This window comes from Pseudophryne corroboree, chromosome 2 (genome assembly GCF_028390025.1).
Source record: "Pseudophryne corroboree isolate aPseCor3 chromosome 2, aPseCor3.hap2, whole genome shotgun sequence".
Taxonomy (NCBI): domain Eukaryota; kingdom Metazoa; phylum Chordata; class Amphibia; order Anura; family Myobatrachidae; genus Pseudophryne; species Pseudophryne corroboree.
In genome coordinates, this window is record NC_086445.1 from 377,792,406 (window position 1) to 377,817,938 (window position 25,533).

The following is a 25,533-nucleotide window of genomic DNA, read 5'->3' on the forward strand; positions in this document are numbered from 1 at the left end:
TTGTATTTGTTTGTTGCTTACTGCAAATAGGCCTTGGGATTTGGTATTACACTCTGCCAATCCAGACCTAGCAGTAAGACTGGAGTCAGTCGTTTAACCTGCTGGGGTTCTTTTGCTACTCTGTGAACCTAGCAAGTTTGCGGCTGTATTCTCAGACTTGCCTGTCAAAATCCTTTCTCACTGTGCAAGGTGTTCAGGTGTCAGTTTAGTGGCAGTAAGCTGAACCAGTGCACTGCAAGTGAGGACTAGGATTGTGGAGACTCTCCTTGTGTCTATTATTCCATCTCTGACCAAGGAGTTTACTGCCACACCCGTTGGTAACCCTTTAGGGTTTTGCTGTTGCCCTTAGCAACAGCATTTCGGGTTCTCTACGTATTAAATCACTACATCTTGCTTCTTTCCATCTGAGCATTCCTAATATTAGGGAGACACCCAGCTTCTTAGCCTTTGGGCTTCTCTGTTCACTTTGTGTTTATTTTGTTACCCTATCACCTTCTGTGTATGTAATGTCATATTCCCCAGTCTGTCTGTGAGTTCATTTGTTTTGCATCCCTCACCGTTCAGACACCAGTACATTCCAGCTGGCACTGGTGTGCATAACACCAGAGCAGAGTTTTGCTCCAATCCAGGAGACCACAGAGGAGCCATTGCCCATTGTGTTCCCATCATGTATTAAAGTGGGCATTACCCAGGACCTCTTGTCATTAGTCCTTAGAGCACAGGAGCAGGCTCCTCCAGACCTTCCGGTAGGTCTTTTGTTTGTGCCTCCTAGGTTAAGACAGCGAGTGTTCCTGGAATTCCATGCCAAGAAGTCGGCAGGTCACCCGGGTATTGCCAGAACTCGGGAGTTGCTATCTAGGGCGGTGTGGTGGCCCTCGGTGGCTAGGGATGTGGATCAGTGGGTTCGGGCATGTGACACCTGTGCCCGAAATAAGACTACTAGAGGGGTTCCTGTTGGCCCATTACATCCACTCTCTATTCCATCTAAGCCATGGACCCACATTTCAATGGATTCTGTGGTGGACTTGCCCAAATCCTTGGGGATGACAGCCATCTGGGTTGTCGTTGACAGATTTTCGAAGATGGCGCACTTCGTTCCATTGGTTGGGCTGCCATCGTCCAGACGCCTGTCTGAATTATTTATGCTGCATGTTGTGCGCCTTCACGGGTTGCCACTTGATGTGGTCTCTGACCGCGGATCCCAGTTTGTGACCAAATTCTGGAGGGCATTTTGTTCCGATCTCCAGATTTCTGTCAGCTTGTCGTCAGGCTACCATCCGCAGTCTAATGGGCAGACTGAAAGGGTGAACCAGTCCTTGGAGCAGTTCCTCAGGTGTTATGTCTCCAAGTGTCAGACTGACTGGGTTGCTCATCTGTCCATGGCGGAGTTTGCCTATAACAACGCGGCTCACTCTGCTACAGGGATCTCTCCCTTCCTTTTGTGTGTATGGGCATCATCCTAAGGCCAATTCTTTTGACCCCCTGGACTCCACGCCTGGTGGTTCCTCTGTGGTTTCGGTCCTTAGAGGTATTTGGAGGGAAGTGAAGAAAGCCCTTGTGTCTGTGTCATTAGTGACCAAAAGGGTTTTTGATAAGCGGAAAAGACCCTGCAGCTTCAAATTAGGGGACTTCGTCTGGTTGTCTACCAAGAATTTGAAGTTGAGACAGCCATCTCATAAGTTAGGCCCCCGGTTCATCGGTCCTTATAAGATCACTAGGGTTATCAATCCGGTGGCATTTCAGTTAGATCTACCCCGTTCTTTGGGTATCAATAAAACATTTCATTGTTCCCTTTTAAAACGGGCGATTAGTAATCCTTCCCCTCTTCTGATACGTGGCCAGAGGGAGTTTGTTGTTGAAAGGATTCTTGACTCCAAGAGGGTTCGGGGTCGGCTGCCATTTTTGGTGCACTGGAAGGGGTATGGCCCGGAGGAGCGGTCGTGGGTGCGCAGTTGTGATCTTCATGCCCCCAGACTATTACGCTCTTTCTTCTCGCAGTTCCCCGATAAACCCGGTGGTAGGGGTTCTTTGACCCCTCGTCAGAGGGGGGGTACTGTTAGGGTCTCCTGCTCTGTGCTGCCACGTCGTCATGGCAACCGGGAGACAAGTGCTAACGGAGTAACCTGAGCGTAGCTGATACTCCGGTTCGGGTCTTTTGCTGTGCAGTGGTTACAGGCTCTGTGCACGGCAGGGGATCCGGTGCTGGTTTTTGTGCTCACAGTCTGTGAGGTCTGAGTGGGGCGTGGACAGCACCTGCTATATAAACCCTCTTCTCAGGTTAGGCAGATGCTGCTGAATCTTTGTTGGTTAGTCAGTTCCTGAAAGCTAGCTAGTACTGTGTAAACTTTGTATTTGTTTGTTGCTTACTGCAAATAGGCCTTGGGATTTGGTATTACACTCTGCCAATCCAGACCTAGCAGTAAGACTGGAGTCAGTCATTTAACCTGCTGGGGTTCTTTTGCTACTCTGTGAACCTAGCAAGTTTGCGGCTGTATTCTCAGACTTGCTTGTCAAAATCCTTTCTCACTGTGCAAGGTGTTCAGGTGTCAGTTTAGTGGCAGTAAGCTGAACCAGTGCACTGCAAGTGAGGACTAGGATTGTGGAGACTCTCCTTGTGTCTATTATTCCATCTCTGACCAAGGAGTTTACTGCCACACCCGTTGGTAACCCTTTAGGGTTTTGCTGTTGCCCTTAGCAACAGCATTTCGGGTTCTCTACGTATTAAATCACTACATCTTGCTTCTTTCCATCTGAGCATTCCTAATATTAGGGAGACACCCAGTTTCTTAGCCTTTGGGCTTCTCTGTTCACTTTGTGTTTATTTTGTTACCCTATCACCTTCTGTGTATGTAATGTCATATTCCCCAGTCTGTCTGTGAGTTCATTTGTTTTGCATCCCTCACCGTTCAGACACCAGTACATTCAAGCTGGCACTGGTGTGCATAACACATAGGAATAGAAAATGAAAACCAGAGACGTGCGGCGGACACTTTTTTGGGTTTTGGGTTTGGATCTGGAACTCCGCTTGTGTTTTGGATCTGGATTGGTTTTGCCAAAACCACCCTTTCGGGTTTTGGATCTGGATGTATTTTGAAAAGAACATAAAAACATCTAAAATCATAGAATTTGGGGTAATTTTGATCCTACGGTATGATTAACCTCAATAACATTAATTTCAACTTATTTCCAGTCTATACTGAACACCTCACACCCTACAATATTGTTTTTAGGCCAAAAGGTTGCATCTAGGTAGCTGGATGACTAAACTAAGTGACACAAGTGGGCGGCACAAACACCTTGCCCATCTAGGAGTGGCACAGCAGTGGCAGACAGGATGGATGTTTTATAAACTAGGCCCTAGAGAGCACATAATGTAAAGAAAAAAAAAAGGTGCGAGATGGAATTCTCTTGGGACCTCCCACCACCCTTATGTTGTTTAAACAGGACATGCACAGTTTAATAAACCCATAATTTCAGCGACAAGTGGTCCCCCTGGAAAAAACTTGCCAAGTTCTCTGAATCATAGCTAGCTACAAACATAACACTTCCTTCTTTGATTACTTTTTACATTATAAGAAGAGGCAAGAGGAAGAGGACAGTGTCAAGAAGGTGATTAAAAATTAGAGAGGCACATGCAATTAGGAGCAACACACAGGCTTTCACTTCCATTCCTATATTGGTGTGGAACGGAAAGGACTTCAACAAAGCAAATATATAATTACCATATTACTGGACAAACTGAAAAACTAGGGTCCAAAGCCTCCAAATTTGTACCCCCTTCTCCATTTTCAGGGATTAAGATAATCTCGGATCAAGATTGTATATTTTCCCCTCCATGGAGTCTGAAGACTTATTTTGTGAAAATCTCGTGGGTTTCTTTTTTTTCCATTTTACATATTTTGTGGCAGATGCCTTATTTTTGTTTTTCACAGCTCCCAGTTACACACATGTGAGCATACCTGTGTGTCCCAGTTACACGCATGTGAGCATACCTGTGTGTCTGTTTTTTTTCATATTTAATTTTTAAATAAAGCAGCCCCATAGATGTTTTAGCATCCCCTCCTGACCCCACACAGCAGCGCCAGATGGGGCAAGTTGAGTTCGGGTGGGTTCATTGCAGTACTAAGCAGGACTGTGCAGTGAATTTTTTTATATTAAGCCCCTGCCCTAGTGGATCTTACCACTCTACAGTCGAAAATCATTTCATACTATAAGTAGGAGTGTGGGAGGGAGCAATGCTAACCTCTGTGTCCACAGCATGCCTCAGCCTGGCAAGCCAGACATCTTCCTGGCTGTAAGCCACCATGAGACTCCATACTGGGCCTTATTCAGTAACTGTTTGTGCCTCACAAGAGCTCTTGGCTCATCTATTGCTGCAGTGCAATTGAAAGCTGATGCAATGCATGATCACTGAAACTTTGTTCTTCTAACATTGCGAGGTCTTGCGATAACCCTATGCAGCCCTTAGGAAAAGAACCCTGTACAACAAATGCGCATCTTGTAAATAAATCCCTTTCCAGGGTGAATTAGGTCCACCCCGTACTTAGATGCCCCCATGTTTTATGTATATACAAGGCGACTATCGAAGGCTGGACAGGGGTAAATGCAGTACGGTGGGACGTCACCTGACACAACCTTACTACTGTGCTAAGACACATACTGAGGAATATATGAGGAATGCAGGTAAGTGCAACAAAGCACATGTTGGAATATAATCAAAACACAATCACTATATACATGCAACAGTGCACAGGGTGTTATGTACATCAAGACTGTAAATAAAAAATTTTTTCAAAATGCAACATTGCAGAAGGTGGATACAATATAGAAATGTAGGCAAGACAGTGCCTGTGTGGAAACTCCACACCAAAAGCTGAATTCAAGGCTTGCTGGATCAGATCAGGAAATCAGTCAGGCAGGGTCTCAGAATCACAGGTGTTTCTTAGGCAGACGGGTTCACACACGAGCTGACAGGTTCTCACAAGAGCAGGACAAGTTCTCACAAGAGCAGGAACTGTCACCCGTGATTTGGGAGAGGCCAGGAAGGGAATATAAATGGTGCTACACCAATCACTGCTGAAAACCCTAATTAATAATACCGTGCAGCTGCCCTGCTGAACATCCCTACACAGACAGCTGGGTACTTTAATTGCCCAGCAACGGGGAACGCCGTCTGCCTCTGGCGTCTCCGTTGCTAGGGATCCAGAGGCTCTCAGCGCCCAGTGTCTGCCTGTTGCTAGGCGTCGGGCGGGGACCAGAAGGCTTTGCGCCCGGCATCCACGTGTTGCTAGGCACCGGGCGGGGGTCTGCGGGAAGCATGGCATCCCGGCTCCTAAGCAACGGCTGGGAGGCGTGCCTCCCGACGCTAACAGTCCCTAACTTGAAATAATTTAGAAGAACCCCTCTCTAATGCACGGGCAGAAAATCTCTCTTTTACCTCTCCGGCAGTTGCGCTGAATTATGATTCTGTCTCTTCGGAATCACACTGACTTTGGCCACACATGTGGTCTTTCCCCACTTTATTAAAAATCACTTCATCAAAATAGCAATTTCCATTTACACCTTTGTGGCTATGTTTTCACAAATCTTTGATGTTGAAGCTTGTTTCATATCTGCTCTAGGCTTTAATTTAAACCTAGGATCAAGTACAGCAGCACCCCTGGAATTATATGTCAGCTTCCCTGGATTTACACAGCATAAGCAGCACCCCTGGAGAATTAAACAACACAGCAGACAAGCAACAGCACCCCTGTACTTAAATGGCAGTGGGGCAGCACCCCTGGACTGATAGGGCAGATGGGAAGCACCCCATATAGGGCAGCACCCCTGGAATGATGTGGTAAAGAAAAGACGTGCAAGATGGAATTGTCCTTGGGCCCTCCCACCCACCCTTATGTTGTATAAACAGGACATGCACACTTTAACAAACCAATCATTTCAGCGACAAAGTCTGCCACACAACTGTGGCTGAAATTATTGGTTTGTTTGGGCCCCCACCAAAAAAGAAGCAATTAACCTCTCCTTGCACAAACTGGCTCTACAGAGGCATGATTTCGTCCTTATCCTCAGATCACCCCACCCCTTCAGTGTTTACATCCTCACAGAGAAATAACATTCAAACAAACCACATTTAGGTGTAAGTGGACTGCTTACGCTATTACCCAAAGTTTCTGAACTTGACAATGACTTATGATTAATGCGCTGCAGGTGATGTATAAGGGAGGATGTTCCTAGGTGGTTAACGTCCCTACCCCTACTTATTATGGATTGACAAAGGCAATAGATGGCTTGACACCTGTTGTCCAGATTTGTGGAGAAATAATTCCACACCGAAGAGGTGGCTTTTTTGGTATTTTGCCCAGGCATGACAATGAGCTTTTTCATCCCATGGCCAACAACTGTCTCCACTGGTGCCTTCTTCAGGCAATCCACTTCACCATCAGAATCCTCATTGTCAACATCCTCCTCAGCGCCAACTACATCAATATCCTCCTCATCCTTGTGTACGTCTACAGTGATATTCTCAATATCAGCAACTGGATTGGCGGTGCTCCTCCCAGCACTTGCAGAGGGCGTGCAAAGGGTGGTAGGAGTCTCCTCTTCCCATACAGTGTTGTGAAGGTCAGGCCTAGACATTGCAACTGCGGACAGTGCCAGCACCCCTGTATTTTTACAACACCCCTGTAATTTTACAGCATACAAGACAGGGCCAATGTACATTTTTTTTCACTACACCCCAGGATTTGTATGGCATATAAGACATGGCCAATATACTTTTATTTTAACAACAGCACCACAGATTTTTTTTACAGCATACAAGACAGAGCTAGTGCACATTTATTTTCACTGCACCCCAGAATTTTTACAGCATACAAGACAGGGCCAGTGTACATTTATCTTCACTGCACTCTTGAATTTTTACAGCATACAAGACACGGCCAGTGTACATTTATTTTCACTGCACCCCAGAATTGTTACAGCATACAAGATAGGGCCAGTGTACAACAGCACCCCTGAATTTTTAGAGCATACAAGACAAGGCCAATGTACATTTATTTTCACTGCACCCCAGAATTTTTACAGCCAGCACCCCTGTATGCCCCTGACCCATGTACAACACAGTAACAGCCAGGACAGCAACACCCATGTACCCCTAACAGCACAAGGACACCACAGTGACAGGAACAGCACCCCTACAGAGCACACACTGACCCCACCCGACACCACCACCCACAGAGAGATAGAGGTTTGTCTTCCTCACTCTCCAAGTCCAAAGTGAAAATGGCGGTGACGCACGGCTGTTTATATGGAATCCAAAACCCGAGAGAAACTGAGTGCGGGATGATGATGTTTTCCTCGTTCTGGTTTCCAAGTCTGGCGGGAAGTACCAAGCCGGACTCAGATCCGGGTTCGGAGCATGATTTTTGAAAACTCATAATTAGTTGGAAGTGCAGCGTGAACCATGGCATCCGATGCAAGCGCTTGCAAAAGCGCTACTCCACCCCTCCCCACATTCCATTAAATTTTTGTAGTAGTTACCCCTTGTGGTGGCATGTATTCCACAGCCTTCACTATAACTCTACACTGAGGGCTATATTTACTAAAGGCCACTTTTCATAGTTTTTTTTAGCAATATGAATCTGTGGGGCATTGCCAAGAAAAAGATGAGAGACATGAGACTGAACAACGCAGAAGAGCTAAAGGCCGCTATTGAAGCATCATGATCTTCCATAACACCTCAGCAGTGCCACAGGCTGATAGAATCCATGCCACGCCACATTGAGGCAGTAATTCATGCAAAAGGGGCCCAAACCCAGTACTGAGTACATATGCATGATTATACTTTTTAGAGGGCCGACATTTCTGTATTTAAAATCCTTTTTTTATTGATTTTATGTAATATTCAAATTTTCTGAGATTTTGGATTTGGGGTTATCTTAAACTGTAAGCCACAATCCTCAAAATTCTAGCAAATAAAGGCATGAAATATCTCACTTTGCATGTATTGAGTGTATATAATATATTAGTTTCACCTTTTAAATTGAATTACTGAAATAAATGAACTTTTGCAAGATATTGTATTTTTCTGAGTTTCACCTGTATTTTTTTTGCATTCTTAACACATATTTTTAATTTTGCCTCTAATATTTTTTTACCCCATGGATGCTTGTGATTATCAGCATGGTTTGGTGGCATAAATTAGAAAAAGATTTTTTTCAAATATTTATCATCTCAATCAACTAATAATATAGTATTCTGACTGACGGCATTTCAAACCCAACCCAGATAGCCCCCCTTCTGGCTCTGCTGCCTGGAGCTTACAGCTGCTTCACCCCTTCCTACTTCCGGGGCTGCAACTATGGTGGCAAGGGCAGTTAGTCTGCCACCAAAAACTGCTGTGCACTCGCCACACTGTGCTGGTCACGTCGTCTCATTTGGCTTGCCAGAGGCCCTTTCTCTCTCCCCTTCCCATCGGGTGATTCACACTGGCTGCCGGGCTTCCAGAATTTGCATTCCACTGTGAAATGAAAACCAGAAGCTGTCATCTGCTCCAGCTACCGGGCACTTCCAGGTGCTGTTAACCGGGAGATGGACCAGCTGAGAACCCTGCCTCTGACATTGGCCCACATGCTGGATGCAGCCCAATGTATCCTGAAACACCTGACAGGTTAGTCTTCTGTGGGGTGCTGGGGCAGACAGTGTGGTGCCTGTGGAGAGCTAATGTGTTTTTTTTCTACCTGTGGGGTCTAATTTGTTTTATTTTTGTTCCTGTTAGGGGCCAATGTGTTTGTCTTTTCTTGTGGGCGCCAGTGGTTTTGTCTTTTCCTGCAGGGGCAAATGTGTTTTATTTTTTTTCTTGTTCGATAATTTTTGCCCGTGCATGCATCTGTGTTGCACCGTGCATACTTCCAATGGACGTGTATCAGAAATGTGTTCTGCATACTTGGGCGTTAACAGGACGATGGCTAATCAGGTGCAAATGTAATGTAGTGTGCGTGTGATATGTATGTATTGGCATGTTAGTTTTGTTAACTTGGGAATTTATTAATAACTTTGTAAGGAGGGGGAGGGGGGTTACGAACTGTCTAGAGCACATTGACATCACTAGCTTTTTCTCTTATGTAGCAGCAGAACAAGCAGCCAGAATGCAAGCAGGATGGTATGCAGTGCAGGCAGAGACACAGGAGTATCATGTTTCATGAGCTACCAATGTAGCTTTCTGACCAGAGGAGAGATAGGAGAGTGAGAGAGCTGTAAGTGACACAGGGATCCCAGCTTCTCCTCCTCCCTGCCTGGGTGACTGGATTCTGTGTAACCTGTTATCTAATGAGAGTCTAGAGAGAGACACACACACAGAGTCCTCCTAAATCCTGTCCCAGTGTGTAAGTACTTTAGTACAGAGCCTGCTGCTATTCTTGCATGTGACAAGATAAATTATAGATTTTATTTTTCTATGTGTAGTTTAAGGTTGTTTAAGTTGTCTTCGTTCCACTACAAGAAAATGTTATAGTTGTTTTTTAATTAGGTTGTGATATAACAGTACCCAGGCATTAGTAAACTATTAATTTAAAACATTAAATGTATACACTATTGGTTTAAATTTATTATACACAATCCATACATCCCAACATGACCCATTCCAGGAGGGACTACATGCTCTCTACCTGGACTTCCTTCTTAAGTCATGATTGCAATCACCTGTGTTGAAACTTTCTTATCAATTGAATAGTAAAACACAGGTGACATCAATCATACTGTATTTTAAGAGGGAAGTCCAGGTAGAGAGCATTTTGTCCCTCCTGGAATGGGTTATGTTGTAAGGTATGCACAATCTAATATACACACCCCCTGTCTTAATCCGGCCCTGCACACACTGCAATGTCCCCCTTAGCTGACCTGGTCATGCTGGGCTCCAAGGCTTAGTAAATAGATCCCTACACTATGTTACTTATTCAGTGTTTTAGGAGGTTGGGTATGAGTTACCAGTGGTCAGGATGCCGGCGTTCAGTATACTGTTAGAAACTGAAATCTCGACAGGGGTGAGCTACCTATGCGCACTCTTCTCCCTTAACCCTAACTCTCCCTTCCTGCAGCCTAACCTTCCCCTTCGGTACCTAACCCTAATCTCCCCATTTGTTGCCTAAACTTTACCCCCATTTTCTTTCAGCCTATATCTAACCCTGCCCCCTTAGTGCCTAAGCCAAACCTCTCCCAGTAGCGCCTAACCCTAACCCCCCTCATCGCAGCCTAACACTAACCTCTTCCCTCCTGCAGCCTAACCCTAACCTCATGGGGTGGTGCCTTGACCTAACTTCCCCCCCCCCTCCCCCCCCCCCCCCCCCCCACCACCACCACCACCCTCAGCCCTAAACCTAACCCTCCTGCGATACACACAGTCGGGATACCGGCTGTCGGGATTCTGGCATCGGTGTCCTGATCTTTTTAGGATTCCAGCATCTGTATTCCGGCTGCCAGGATCCCGACAACCGGCATCTTGGCTGGATCCTATTTTAGGCACCCGCACAATTAGTGCCTTAGGTTTTTGCCTAATGGCAGCACTGACCTTGCCTCTATTTCAATTTTCCAGTATCACGAGTATATTGTTATATAGAATTTATTGCTCATGACATCTTTTGTTAATTAGTATTTGTTAATTAGTATGTACCCAAGACAAATAGTGTGGTCCAGACAGTGTAATACTGGGCTCCATTGGTGACAATATAATTATTTAAGTATCACTGCATCTCACAGTGATACCATTTATACTAATGGTATTACCATCACTTACCTGTCTGATGAGGTACAGTAGTGGCTCCCTCCTCAGCTGAGTCCTCTGCTGTGTTCCTGGCAGTTTAATACTCCTGGCAATGGGTTACTGAGAAATGCGTGTGCATGACGGTCATCTGGGCATAGCGTTTCAATCCGGAGGGGTTTCAACAAAGTTTGTAGACATACCTGTTTATAAAGCTTGAAGTATTCCAGCAAAGTACATGTGTATCAGAAAACTTATCGGCGTTTCCAAAATTGCCATATTAGTGCAAGGGTTAAGCTAATTAATGTTAAGCAAAATATTTAATTGTGTGTATTTGAAGTGCAGCGGTTTGTTTCCTGAAGAGGATATATAACTACACTATAACTACCGTATAACTCATCATTTACTAGCACCTGCCAAATACAGATGAAAAATAAATATATACTGTAGTTTATTGATGAACACATCTTACTTCAAGGCTTACCTAATTGTGTACAAAAGATGTCTGGCAGTGTATGCCTCTGGGGTTATTGTCTCTCTAATTAAGGGAACACAGCCAAAGGGGGGACAAAAAGTGTGCAGCTTGGGATTCATCCGTGATCAAGCACTGAACCTCCAAGCTGAAGCGGTGATCAAGGCTAAGATTCCCACATTGTGGCCATGAAATGCAGCAACTTCCTCCAGGCTATACTGTTTTATGATGCTGTACATCTGACTGGTTCATTTGAGTACTTCAACTTTTCGAAACAGTTGCAATGCAGTGTAACAACTTGTAATGTAAAGATACATTTAAAGGTTTAATATAAAAAAATATATATAAAAATGTATATGTGTGTGTGTGACAGTGTGTGTGTGTGTGTGTGTGTGTGTGTGTGTGTGTGTATATATATATATATATATATATATCTATCCACAGAATGTCCTGCACTCTCATCAATTCACTAAGATAAATGTGCGGGTGCTCCTAATGACCATATGTGGCCACCAATATACCGCAACAACCACCGGAGTGGTAGGTGCACTCTCGCCGAAATCAGTCTCTGAAGTCGCTTGTAGCATCAACCTAATTTAATCAGGTTCACAGGTGATGCCATTAACCATGGTGGTTAATGGCATCACCTGTGAACCTGATTAAATTAAGTTGATGCTACAAGTGACTTCAGAGACTGATTTCGTCGAGAGTACACCTACCACTCCGGTGGTTGTTGCGGTGTATATATATATATATATATGTGTGTATGGGGTGAACTGACAGCGCCAAAAAATACGGTAGAGAATTTTTTTCACAGTATGTCAGTAAAATGATGACCCAAAAGAATACAGTCACTGTATGCCACTCCCTATTGTATAGAGGGCGTCCGCTATATCTTAAATAAAACCTGCACTAGTACGTGTGCAGGATAAGTAAAGATTAGAGAAAATGGATAAGATCAAAGCGACCACTGGTGGCAACCATTACTAGGGACTGCGTAATTTTCCTTCAAACAATACGGGGTTTATTATAAATAAAAATAAAATAAAAAATAAAAATAAGAGATACCCCTTGATGAAGTCAGACCAGACGAAATGCGTTGGATGAACCTGATACTACTATTGAATCCTCAGTTAAGCTGCTTTTATCCACTTTATCCTGGATGTTAACATACCATAATTTTATTTTTATTTTTATCTCATATTTTTACAACTTTTAGTATATGAGTTTTACACTCTCCTTCCCCTCCTATTTTATGTTTGGTTTTTTTTAGGATTTTGTATGTTTTTTTCTTATATCTCCTAAATAGTGTTCCCGCTTGAACACATTGTTTTATGAATGTGGAGTGGTCCATTTTTGCTGCTATATTATCTTTTTAAGTCTGCAATCTTGTTCTTTTATATATATGTTTTTTAGCTCTGTAATAAACCCCGTATTGTTTGAAGGAAAATTATGCAGTCCCTAGTAATGGTTGCCACCAGTGGTCGCTTTGATCTTATCCATTTTCTCTAATATATATATATATATATATATATATGGAAAAAGCAGATAAGATCGGAGCGACCACCGGTGGTAAAAGACAGTATAAAACTAGAGATAAATATTTATAGGCAAAGGCAGGATTTATTTATAACGAACGTAATTAGTTAAAAAGTACTTTTAGACACACATGGCAACATATAAAAAAATGCGTATTTTTCTAAAAAAAAAAAAATTTTGTTTAAAAAGAAACCATAAAAATATAGAAAAAAGGCATAAAAAAAGGGGGGATGAAAAGAATATGAAAAAACACACAAATGTGTACTAAAAACAGGTCCTCATAATCATAATATAAGTACCATACGAGGCATTAGTGTATCTAAAATTAGTTAAAAAAGAGAACTGATGAATAGAATAAACAGCTTAACTTGAGGATTTTCAGTAATAGCAGGAATCACCCAACGCGTTTCGTCTGGTCTGACTTCATCAAGGGGTAATGAGCACAGTGGGACATATCATCTATTTATACCCCTATGGGTCAGGAAGTAATTGGTGACATCACTTCCTGTGACAGGATTGACTCAGTGTGTACAGGATACAAAATACATTACTATGTTTAAAAAGTACAATGTAAATAATATCTGCAGTGAGGGATGTTAACACAAGGTAAAGCGCCTGAATTGCGCTCAGATAATGTTTACAGAATCTCTGTATAAATAAGGAGACTTTCTAGCTTATTAAAGTCCGGTTTGTGACGCAAAACGCGTCATTTCCGCCCCACTTCCGGTGTCCGTGGTTCCTTTCCGCGCATGCGCCGGTTACTGTGAGGGGAAGTGCGGCGGCCATTTTCTTGGAGTCCGTGTGATAAGACCGCTGTTCATGCTGGAAGCAGATGCCGGCGGCCATGTTTTCATAGATTGTATGTATATACTTAGACAGTTTAGATATGCTGACTCCGTCTCCACACAGGAAGCCACACATGTGAAAAGGAAAAACGAGAGTCAGTGAAGCTACAGATGATTCTAAAAACGTAGCATATTACTGTCTCACTTAGAGATGACACAGATTTGGTATAAAATATATTTGGACTATCCATTATAGCCCTGGTCAATTGATAGTAACATAATATAATTCAACTACTAGAATGCCATCTGTTTGCGGCGTCAGATATATTCTGTAGGTCTGTATAGGTTTGTGACATACAAATTTAGGTTGGATGGAGGGAAATGATGCGGTGAGATTGACGTTAAAAATTATAATTGTATTCATAGATATATATGCATAATTTTAAGAGCCAAATAAATAATAATTTAAATGAATAAATGAATAAATAGAGGGCGTGAATAGAAGGAGGGGGGGGGGAGGAAAGGGAGAAACGGGGGGAAAGAAGACGCAGAAAGAGCACCAGCCCATGTTCTAGTTGTTATTACAGTACCCGGTCTTCTTGGGATGTTCCCATACCCAGTACTGGCCGGGCCAACACTGCTTGGCTTCCAAGATCGGACGAATTTGGGCATATCCAGTGTGGTATGACTGTAATCTGAGGTCAGGGTAGTGAAAGAAGTGGTCCAGAGGTTGGGGAGCCCAAAGCTCCGTGTTCCAACCCGGACTGAGCCGGAAGAAAGGCATAAGGATAATATGAAGAATTTAAGGAGGGAGTGCAAGCTTACGTTTATAGAAAGGGGGCTATTTCATAGCCTTCATTCAGTCCGTCCGGATGAAGGGATTTCATTTCATGTATCCAGAACATTTCTCTCCTTGATAGGAGGTTGGAGAGGTCCCCCCCTCTTTCTCCAAGTGTCACTAGTTCCAGGCCCTTGAACGTAAGTTCTTCCGGGTTGGAACCGTGGTGTTGTAGGAAGTGTCTGGATACAGCGTGTGTTTGGACCCGGTTCTTTATATTCCTTATATGCTCCTGTATACGGATTTTCAGTGGTCTTTTAGTCTTGCCAATGTATTTCATCTTGCACGAGCATTCCAGAAGGTAGATAACGGAGCATGTGTTACAGTTAATAAAGTGCTTAATTTTGTACTCCTTGGTTTCACCTGTGTTCTTGAAGGTTTTTCTATTTGGGTTCACAAATTTGCAGATATTGCAATGACCACATTTATAACATCCCACACATCTCGGTAGTATGTTTCTTGGAGTGTCATAATTCCTTAGCATGCTTGGTGCAAGGAGGTCCTTTAAATTTTGGGATTTCTTGAAAACCACTTGGGGTTCGGTTGGTAAATAGTCTTTGAGGATGGGGTCCATTAATAATATGTTCCAATGCGATTTCAGTGTTTGTTTAATCAGGTTGTCATGTTTACTGTAGGTGGTAATGAATCTAACAGTATCTTTAGCATTTTCCTTGGGTTTGTATTCCAGGAGTTTATTTCTTTCCAGGGTTTTAGCTTTTGCATTCGCAGCTGCTGTAATATGTTCAGGGTATCCTTTCTCTTTAAATCTCTCTGTGTAGACTGTCATTTGGGCATCACGATCATCCGTCTTCGTGCAGTTCCGTGCAATCCTTGTGAACTGGGAAAGGGGAATATTATTCTTCCATCGTTTAAGGTGGTTGCTACGGTAGTGGACATAGCTGTTTGTGTCCACCTTCTTAATGAAGTTCTTCGAGATGATTTCCTTCCCTTGGTGAGTCAGTATCAGGTCTAGGAACTCTATCTGTTCCGTATTATTGTTGGAGGTAAACTTCAAGTTCCTGGTGTTGTCAGATATATAGATGAGGAAGTCCTTGAATGAGGTTTCATCGCCGTCCCATATAATTAGAATGTCATCAATATATCTTTTATAAAAAATTAGCTTTGCGTTAAAAGGATGATCCGTAAAAATATATTCATTTTCCCAGTGGCCCATAAAAAGATTGGCGAAACTAGGCGCGAAAATAGTGCCCATCGCTGTCCCGCAAGTCTGGAGATAAAATTGGTCCTGAAATTTAAAATAATTGTGTTTTAAAATAAAATTAAAGCAGTGGACAAGGCACTCCAAAAAGCTTGTAAGAATTAAGAGCCGGTGCCTCCATAGAAAGATAATAGCAAGGGAAACAATGTGGCACTCACGGCAAGTTTCAATAATCACAACCACAGCATGTAGCGTAGAGCAACGTTTCAGTGGTACCCCACTGTCGTCAGGCTTTATTAATAAAATATTAAAACAGTCCTACCTTTATAGAACACCCACGTGTATGTTGTACAGACAGTCCGGACTCAAACTTCCGGAAAAGAAAACGGAAATGATGTGTTAGTGCCGTCAGCGCACTGAAAGATCAAAGCCCATCACCATGGAAACCTGGTTGTTAGAAGTAGCAGAACATGGATACTAATACAGCGTAAAAGAAATTGTAACAAACATTAGACACATAGTGTTAGATTAAGTCATGGAAAGCTACCAACGGTAATACAGAAATGACATAAATCAATATTAACATACTTAGAAAAATATTTGCATACTATATTACTTATAATAATCTGAGGGCTAAATGAATATATGAAGGCTGATTTATTTTATTATATTTCATGCTTTCTTTCTTTTTGAAGTATTTCTAGATTGCGGAAAACTGGCATATATTATAGTATGCAAAAAGGTAGGACTGTTTTAATATTTTATTAATAAAGCCTGACGACAGTGGGGTGCCACTGAAACGTTGCTCTACGCTACATGCTGTGGTTGTGATTATTGAAACTTGCCGTGAGTGCCACATTGTTTCCCTTGCTATATATATATATATATATATATATATATATATATCTATCTCCAAGCTCCGGCACTCAACGGGTCTAATTCCACATGTGAGCCTGCAAGGCTCCACGACACACACTGCTCCAATGGCGGCACTCAAGACTGGTATAAAATTAGTCACACAACAGGGCTGTGTGCCGAAGTAAGAGCCGTGTTGTGTGATTAATTTTATATCAGTCCTGAGTGCCACAGTTGGAGCAGTATATATATATTTTATATCTATAAAATATTACGAATTGCATTCCTATAAGGCAAGCTTTAACTAGTCATTTCTAGATTATTGGAGACACAATGTGTTATGAACCTTCTGCTGAACAGATATTATTATGAATGGATCAACCGTTTACTTTTCTGTGTAAACTGTAAAGTATAAAATCAGTAGGTTTTTATAGGCGGTTGAGTAGACTGCTAGAAATAAGTTACTCGAGGTTCCTAATGAGGGCTGTGGTATAGAAGAGCTACAGTAATTAGATAGACAATCATTAGGTCAACCCCATATGGTCGATATGCATTAGGTTGGCAGGGTCAAAATGTCGACATGGGAAATGTAAACAGTAGAAAAGGCCGACAGGTAGAAAAGGTCGAAAGGGTCAAAATGTTGACATGGGAATGGTCGACACAGAAAAGATCGCCACAAGTTTTTTAAACTTTTTTTGGCCACACTTCGGACAAGATGTCTCACTAAATCAAGCCCACCAAAAAATGACCATATGTATATCAACCATTGTCATGTTGTCCTTTTGAACCTATCTACCTTTTGTACTTATCAACCTTAAGCATTGTCTACCTTTTACCTGTCAACCTTTTGACCATGTTGTCCTCATGCATGTCGACCATATGGTGTCGACTTATTGACTGTCTATCTGGACAGTGTAGATCTGTCATTCAGATACCCCTAATGAGATTATTGATGCTGTCATCTTTAACATTTGTTCAACATAGAGGTTTATTGATAATGATGCAGCAGGGTTTTTTTTTTTTTGGGGGGGGGGGGGAGCAAAAATGGTGATTCCAGGTAATGCATTGGGTGTAATCTATTTGGATTTTTCAAAAGAATTTCATACTGTCCTAAATCATACATTTCTATATAAGATGACCATATTAGCACCAGGGGAAACACAGGTAAAGAACTGACTAAATGTAACATATTAATTCAAATTTATAGCATTTTTATGTTCTTTCTTTATGTGTGTGACGTGCAGTGCTGCCTTGTTTTAATGTAATAGTTGCCTACTGCTGACTTGGGAGGCCTATTTGGCTTTCTATTTGGAGGTATCCTTGTTTACTTCTCATTCTATACTCATGACTAGATATTGACCTGGAATATGAGAGGTATTAATGATAGGATTAAATGCCCCCTGTTTCTTAAACAGCTGAGACAATATGGATCGGAGATTACCTGATTTACAGAAACACACTTGGTGGGTGGTAAGCTTTTGTCACTTAAGAGACAATGGGTTAGATGGGCATGTCATGCCCCATATACCTCATCATCTAGGGGTGTTGTCTATCCTCATTAATAAATTGGTCCCAATTATCTGTAACATTGTGGCAACAGACCCCAGGGGACCACTTTATCTTCTTAGATTGTACCAATCTTTAACTCTGTGTTTTCCTTTAAGCAGTGTATATTCCTCCTCCTTTTTCTTATGAAGTTCTGAACCATGCAGCTGAATTTGTAGCCCTCTCTCCTGATACCCCGATAATTTGTCTTGGCGACTTCAACAATGTACAGTATTAAACCCTATCCTAGACGGGAAGCAGTCAATTGACCGCTGTTCGGGATCCCAGGGGTCAGGATACAGACGCCAGAATCCTTACACCTGCTGGAATACCAGCGGTCGGAGTCCGGACCGCTGGCTACTTCCCCCACTTGGGTGGTGGTTCATGCCGCCACCCGAGGAGGAATAGAACCCTGTGGCGGCTGAAGGTCGCCACCGGGCCCGAAGCGTGGCGAGCGCCGGGATCCCGGCATCGGTCTCCTGACCACCGGGATCCCGACCTCCAGGATCTCATAATGATCCCTTCTTGAAAGGTAGAGGGAATCCTCCTTTTCTCTCACTCACTCCTTGAAAAAGGGCTGGCTGTGTTTTTGTCTGACCTGGGCTGGGTGTGAGAAACACACAGCTGTGCACGAATACTTTTGTTTTTCTCATTCCGTTAACTCATTCTCCAGGTTAGTCCTAACCCTGGTCTCCAGGAACCCACTACCATGTATTTCATAGCGTATAAAACTAGGGTTATCTCTGTCCATTCCCTGCTACTTCTTCAATTGGATATGAAAATTGATAGAGGGCAGTCTTTTTGGAAGCTTCATTCCTCATACATGTTACAGCTAGGGGAGGCAGCATGGTTGGGCTACTTTACTGATAATTTGGGTTCTCCATCTATTGATTTTATTTGTGATGTATTTATAGCCTTTAAGATGGAGTCGCTGTTAAAGAGGGTGGCAGAATTGAAATTGTTCTATAGGAGAAAAGATCTTAAGCTTTAAACCCAATGCTGATCTTTTGAGTTGCATGCTGTTGTGAAACTACACATACCAGCATGCTCTGCCACAGTTTTAGCATTTCCTAATAGCAAAAGTGAAGCAGGGCATGCTGGGACTTGTAGTCTCACAACAGCTGGAGAGCCACAGGTTGGCCAGGCCTGATTTATAGGATCAGGTGAGCAGCCAATTATTATACACTTTCCACTGCAATTCTTCCAAGCTGACAGGAAAGGTAGGGGGTAATTCAGACCCAATCGCTCTCTAGCTGTTTTTTGCAGTCCTGCGTTAACGTAGTCGCTGTCCACCAGGGAGTGTATTTTAGCTGTGCAAGTGTGCGATCGCATGTTCAGCTGAGCGGTACAAAAAGATTTCTCATACGTCCTAGAGAAATGGGCACTTTAAGACTTTTAAGGGGTGTGACCTGGCTCCTCCCTCTATGCCCCTCCTCCAGACTCCAGTTTAGAATCTGTGCCCAGGCAGACTGGATGCACACTGAGGAGCTCTACTGGGTTTCTCGGAAAAAGACTTTGTTAGGTTTTTTATGTTCAGGGAGCACTGCTGGCAACAGTATCCCTGCATCGTGGGACTGAGGAGAGAAGTCAGACCTACTTCTAGTGATTTTAAAGGCTCTGCTTCTTGGCTACAGGACACCATTAGCTCCTGAGGGTTTGGAACACTAGGTACGCCTAGGGGTTCACTCCCAGAGCCCGCCGTCACCCCCCTTGCAGAGCCAGAAGTCAGTAGACAGGTGAGTAGAAGAAGAAAAGAAGACTTCAGTGACGGCTTCTGAGATACCGCACAGCGATCGTGCTGCGCGCCATGCTCCCACACACAGCGGCACTGTAGGATGCAGGGAGTGGGGGGGCAGGCGCCCTGGGCAGCATAAAAATCCTCTGTATAGGCTGGCAAAGTCATATTGGTGTGCCTTGGCACTAAATTTGTACCCCCGCCAGCAGTGTTATTTTAAAAGAGTGGGCTGAAGCGCGCCGTGCAGGGGGCGGGCTTAGCCCTGACAGCTCCCCTCAGCGCCATATTCTCTCCGGAGCTGCAGAGACGCTGGTCCTTCCTCACCACTGCTATTGACAAGTAACAGGGTGCAAAACGAGGGGGGGGGCACAGCAAGTTTGGTGCAAAATTAAGTGTTTAAAAAGCGCCGCAGGGTCTGAGGCATTATATAGTAAAGTTTCAGAGCCGGGACAGGCGCTGGGTTGTGAGCTGGCAAACTCCCTCTGTGTTTCTCTGACAGGCTTTACTGTGGGTCTGTCCCCCTTTTGGCCCAGTGTGTCTGTGGGTGTCGGTACAGGTGTGTCGGCATGTCTGAGGCGGAGTGTTCTTCCCAGGAGGAGACTGTGTTAGGGGCAGAAACGGCTGTGGGAGTGACCCTGTCGGCACCGCCGACTCCTGACTGGGTAAATGTGTTGAATGCTGTGAATTCTAATGTGGCTCTTATTAATAAGAGATTAGATAAATCTGAGTCTCAGAACCAGGTATGGAAAAAAGTCTGTGGAGGATGTGTTATCTGTGCTCAGCTAGCAGACACAGATACCGACATGGACACTGACTCCAGTGTCGACTATAGTGATACCAGATTAGACCCAAACTTGGCAAAGAGCATTCAGTACATGAGTGTGGCAATAAAAGACGTGTTGCATATATCCGAGGACCCTGCTGTTCCTGATACTAGGGTCTGTATGTACAAGGGAAAGAAACCTGAGGTAATGTTTACTCCCTCTCATGAACTGAATAACCTCTTTGAGAAAATGTGGGAAAATCCTGACAAAACGTTTCTGATTCCCAAAAGGATTCAGGTGGCGTATCCATTCTCCTCTGGGGATAGAGGAAAGTGGGAGTCATTCCACATTGTGGACAAGGCTCTATCACAGTTGTCTAAAAAGGTGGCTTTACCGTCTCCTGACACGGCAGCCCTTAAGGATCCTGCGGATCGTAGACAGGAAAATACTTTAAAATCCATTTACGTCACCACGGGTACACTGCTCAGACCAACCATCGCATCTGCGTGGGTGAGTAGTGCTATCGAAAAGTGGGCAGATAACTTGTCATCTGATATAGACACCCTAGATAGGGATAGTGTCCTGTTAACTCTGGGTTATATCAAGGACACTGCGGCCTAGGAGGGCATTGTGGATTCATCAATGGAATGCTGATGTCGACTCTAAGAAAGCTATGGAGTCTCTCCCATATAAAGGTAGTGTCCTGTTTGGTGAGGGTCTCACTGATTTGGTATCTACGGCTACCGCGGGTAAGTTGTCGATTTTGCCTTATGTTCCTCCACAACAAAAGAAAGCACACCAATTTCAGATGCAGTCCTTTCGGCCAAATAAATACAAAAAAGGCAGAGGTTATTCCTTCCTTGCTAATAGGGGAAGAGGGAAAGGTAAAAGATCTCCTGCCATGGCAGGTTCCCAGGAGCAGAAGTCCTCCCCGGCTTCTGCCAAATCCACCGCATGACGCTGGGGCTCCTCTGCGGGACTCCACACCGGTGGGTGCACGTCTCCGGCTCTTCAGTCAATTCTGGGCTTGTTCGGCCCTGGACCCATGGGTTTTAGAAATAGTGTCCCAGGGGTACAAACTGGAGTTTCAAGACGCTCGCCCTCACCGATTTTTCAAATCGGCCTTACCAGCTTCTCTTCCAGACAGGAAGGTTGTTTACGATGCAATACAAAAGTTGTGTCTAAATAAAGTCATTATCAGGGTTCCCCCGTCTCAACAGGGAGAAGGCTTTTATTCAAGCCTGTTTGTGGTACCAAAGCCGGACGGTTCGGTCAGTCCAATTCTGAACCTGAAATCCCTCAATCTTTACCTAAGAAAATACAAATTCAAGATGGAATCTTTCTGAGCTGTGATCTCCAGTCTGGAGGAAGGGGATTTCATGGTGTCGGTCGACATAAAGAATGCCTACTTACACATTCACATATATCCTCCGCATCAGGCTTACCAGAGGTTTGCTACTCAGGAATGTCATTACCAATTTCAGACGTTGCCGTTTGGTCTGTCCACGGCTCCAAGGATTTTCACCAAGGTAATGGCGGAAATGATGGTTCTCCTTCGCAAGCAAGGAGTCACAATTATTCTGTACTTGGACGATCTCCTGATAAAGCAGAGATCCAAAGGCAAGCTGGTGCAGGACATTTCGCTTTCCCTGACAGCTCTACTACCACATGGTTGGATCCTAAACTTGCCGAAGTCACAGTTGAATCCGACAAAACGGCTGTCGTTTTTGGGAATGATTCTGGACACAGAATTACAGAGAGTTTTTCTTCCAGAAGAGAAGGCTCTGGAAATTCAGAGTTTGGCCAAACAAATTCTGAAACCAGCGAGTGTGTCAATCCAACAATGTACTCGACTGCTGGGGAAGATGGTGGCGGCCTACGAGGCCATTCAATTTGGCAGATTCCATGCCAGAGTGTTTCAGTGGGACCTGTTTGACAAGTGGTCCGGATCCCATCTGCACATGCACCGGAAAATAATCCTGTCCGCTGTCGAAGTCAGAAAAATGTCTCTATGCACGTTGCCATATTTGCACCGCACACTGGTCCGTGCTGCGCATGCGTGCGCTCTCCCGTGGAGGCGCATACCCGCAATAGCGTGCACTCGCAGGCGCGGTATGCGTATTTACGGTAGAGTTTACGTAGTCGTAGCGTGCGACCCATTCGTTACAACTGTTCACAATTAATGTAGTTTATAGATCATGGTCCCTTTGATAGATTCTGAAAGTTTGGTTAAAATAGAATGTCCCTGAGCTGAGGAGTCCCTCTTTGCATCGTACGAAGGGTCTAACAGGAATCATACAGCAGTGTTTGGTACCCATCGGAAGAGTATTTAATTAGCAATATTCCGGTGTTGGTTTGGAGCGTATTAATTGCTCGTGCGAATAGTTATGGACATAAGAAGTTATGTCCATTTATTTATTATTATTTGTTCTTACTTAGTCATGCATCTGAACAGTTGGAGACAGGCATCAGTAGGTCTCAAATGTCTCTTTGACCTCAGAGATCCCCCAAACAATAGTTTGCATGTTAAGAGGGCCTCATATCTACACATGCATAAGGTAAACACAGGAATAGTAATTGAAGATCAATTGTACTCCAAATCAGTATCTTTCCCGCAGACGGAGTGCAATAGCCTTTAATTACACTGAGCTTTTGAGACTCAATAAGGAGGGCCAACACCTGTGTTTACAAATGGGGCTGGATTTGTATACAGGAGAATGAGGGCTGAGATGTCATTGTCTCAACTGAAAGTGGACATCATGAATATAGAACAAAACCCAGACAGGATTCTGTTTTGTATTCGCCAAACAATAGCTTCTCACTAGACAGGAATGTGTTGGTCATCACCCATTGTGTTACATAACCAAGGCCACTGATGCAGCTGGCTCACATGCTGGGAGGGACACACACTTCCTGTGGTTGACACACCCCCACAGCTGGAATGCAGGTATGATATACCCACTGGAGATCACAGGGCTGACTGACACTCAGAACTAAGCTAGCATCAAGCAGCATGGCGGCTACATCCCCAGGACAGAATTCCTTCCCAAAGGCTAAGTATAGAATCACATGGCTATAGAAGGAAATATAGACATATTGCTTTCTGGTTTAAATAGGATATTGTAACTTGGCTGTGATGATTGTTGGGTGTTAGTGTTGGTGCCCTGTGGAATCTGTGATGGTAGCTGGGATCTTGTTAATCATAAATACCACCATGCAGTACTTTTAAATATGTGCTGGTAGCAATGGCAGGCTGATACTTGTGAGTACCTGGTGGTCTGGTCTTGTGATAACTCATATGCTCTGGTTATAGAGATACTGTGTTTGCTTGAAATTGTGAAAGGTGATTTAGATTGTTTGGAATTGTAAGATCAGAACATATGCATTGTTTTGAGGCTTGGACATTTTGGAATAAAATGGAGTCTAGCTTCTGCCCCATGCGGCATTGTAGGGACGATTGTGTAGCTGGGTGTTGTGTATATAGGGACAGGCAGCATGGATAAGCTCAAGTACTTTCTAAACAAAGATTCTCAGCATTGATTAACTGCGCAGCGATTGTTCCTCACATGTGTAAGCTTCGCTGCAACCATATTGTCTTTTAATGTTATTGTGAGCCAATCTCTCTCAAATCTCTCTCTCTCTCTCTTGTCTTCTCATCTTCTCTTATTTCTCCTTAAACTTAACTGTATTGTATTGTAGTGTGTTTCCTGTATAGTTATCTGGTTAGGTGGTTTATGTTATACTGTAGTGTATCATTTGTACTGTGATTCCTTTTTGCAAGTATATTAGTTATAATACATAGTTAATAGGCTTTGGAACCTAAACCAGTATCTGTGTATTTTCTATAGTGTTAAGTGTTCACTTGAGCGTCGGTGACGCTCAAGCAGCTTTGTAGTTAGTCAGGTTACACAAGGTTGCACTTACACCCTGTACTCACATTAAGGTATTCAGTGTATTTCATTGGTATAAGGTTTTAACATAAAGGTATAGTGTTGTGAGCGTCTGCATCGCTGGTGACCTCCTCGTGGTCTCGAGCGTAGGCTACGCTACAGCGAATCATTCCCCTAGACATAACCAATAACGTGTCCTGTGATCACTGGGCCGTGAGCGAACGTGACGCTTGAGCGTCTCGCCTACGGCTTAGCGATCGTTACGCAGATAGCGTACCCATACGGTATTTCTTAAGCAAACAGCGTACAGTGTTCTTAGCTTCATAAAGGGTTGTTTATAATACAAAAGTATTTAGTATTGTCAATTGGGAACTCGTCCTATACTTCTCACATCTGCACTAGGTAGATCAGCAGACATTATCCCCCAGCAAAGGGTGGGAGATTGTCTCATAGTGCTGGCGGGATAAGCGTCTGCTTCGCTTAGATAAAGAGTGCTGAAGGAACCCGGTAACCGGAAGTAAGAACAAAACGCTTGTGTCCTTTTAAAACTGTTTATTTTTCTTTTGTCTTGCGTACGCACGCATATATCTGCATTTCTGTTTCATTTTCGTATATCACTATTCCTGTTTGCCAATTTTATAGTTGATAGAAAGTGCTAAAAAGAGATTTGCTGTTATTTCATAGTAGAGGTAATAGTTAAAGTATAGAACAACACACGGTTTGTCTGAGATACAAGGCAGTCAGTGTGGATTGCGGTAGATGATCAGGGATCATTTACATTGATAAAAATATATTGTGTTACGGTGGATCCTTTGCATTGCGTACACGTGTCGCTAACAAAGACTAGCGTACGCAATCCAAAAGGCAGACGCACGCAGTGTACATTACGCAACGTAGCGTCCGGTTACGCCCACGTAGCTCAAGTTGTGATAAAGTGAAGTAACGCAAAGGCGATAAGTAACGCACAGCGGTAGATAACGCGACGCGGAAAATAACGCAAGTCTATTTTTGGAGAATCTGAAATTTAGTTTAACAGATCCTGCTCCTAATTGGTAACACTGTTGGGCTAAAGACAAATTTCTGCGCAGAAATAGACATAGAAACAAAGTGTACATGTGTTGAGTGAGTGTGTTTATACAATTTTAAAGGTGGAACCACAAGGAAAGCCGAGTACTCGTCAAGGGACATACGTGTAAGT

The 25,533-nt window shown here is 43.6% G+C and overlaps 1 protein-coding gene across 1 annotated transcript in view; it reads left to right on the plus strand.

The window, feature by feature from the left end:
* The window catches only part of CLYBL (citramalyl-CoA lyase), a 986,589-nt gene that overhangs the window by 668,228 nt on the left and 292,828 nt on the right, over positions 1 to 25,533 (plus strand).